Below are 721 nucleotides of genomic sequence, written 5' to 3'. Positions count from 1 at the left end.
ATTCCTCCAACTAAAGTTTGGATGATTTCTCCAACTAGGATTGTATGTGTTAGAGATGGGTCCACTAAAAGGTCTTTGGTAACTATTTACGGCATTAGATTTCTCATTTAGTACCTCTTGAAAAGCAGATATTGTTAGGTGATTTTCAGTTGTGTGAATGTTACAAGCACAAATACCATGAACAATTTCCTTACCCTTATCCTTCTTAAGTTCCATGGCCTCGACTTTCCTTGCGAGACTAGCCACTTTAACATTTATATCATCATCCTCTTCTTCATGAATTCCCCATTGCACATCGTCTCGACGAATTGGTGCATGGAAGATGTTAGTCCATTGTGGAAGAAAGTTGTTATGCGCCATGTTTCAAAACCGTGTTGTGGGAATGAATTGACGAGATCCTTGAACCGCTCCCAACATTGGAAGAATGTTTCATCTTCCTTTTGGGCAAAGTTCATGATCGACTTTCCTGATGGTGTTCGTCTTATGGTATGGAAAGGATTTTTTTTATGAATTCCTTCATTATGTCATTCCATGTGCCAATAGATTGAGGACATAGTGAGTGTAACCACGTCTTAGCTTTCTCTTTCAAGGAGAAAGGAAAGAGTTTCAGCCTGACCATGTCCTCAGACACATTAGGAAAGTATAAAGTGGCTATAACCTCATTAAACTCTTGTAAGTGCAAGTATGGACTTTCATATTCAAGTCCAAGGAACTTTGGAAG

General features: G+C 39.0%; 1 pseudogene; it reads left to right on the top strand.

Annotated features, from left to right (window-relative positions):
• Positions 1 to 366: 366 nt before the first annotated feature.
• On the top strand, positions 367 to 465 carry LOC131226487 (small nucleolar RNA R71; annotated as a pseudogene).
• Positions 466 to 721: the final 256 nt, after the last annotated feature.

This window comes from Magnolia sinica, chromosome 14, assembly GCF_029962835.1.
Source record: "Magnolia sinica isolate HGM2019 chromosome 14, MsV1, whole genome shotgun sequence".
Classification (NCBI taxonomy): domain Eukaryota; kingdom Viridiplantae; phylum Streptophyta; class Magnoliopsida; order Magnoliales; family Magnoliaceae; genus Magnolia; species Magnolia sinica.
The sequence above is the reverse complement of the archived record's forward strand: the minus strand, read 5'-3'. Positions and strand labels throughout refer to the sequence as shown.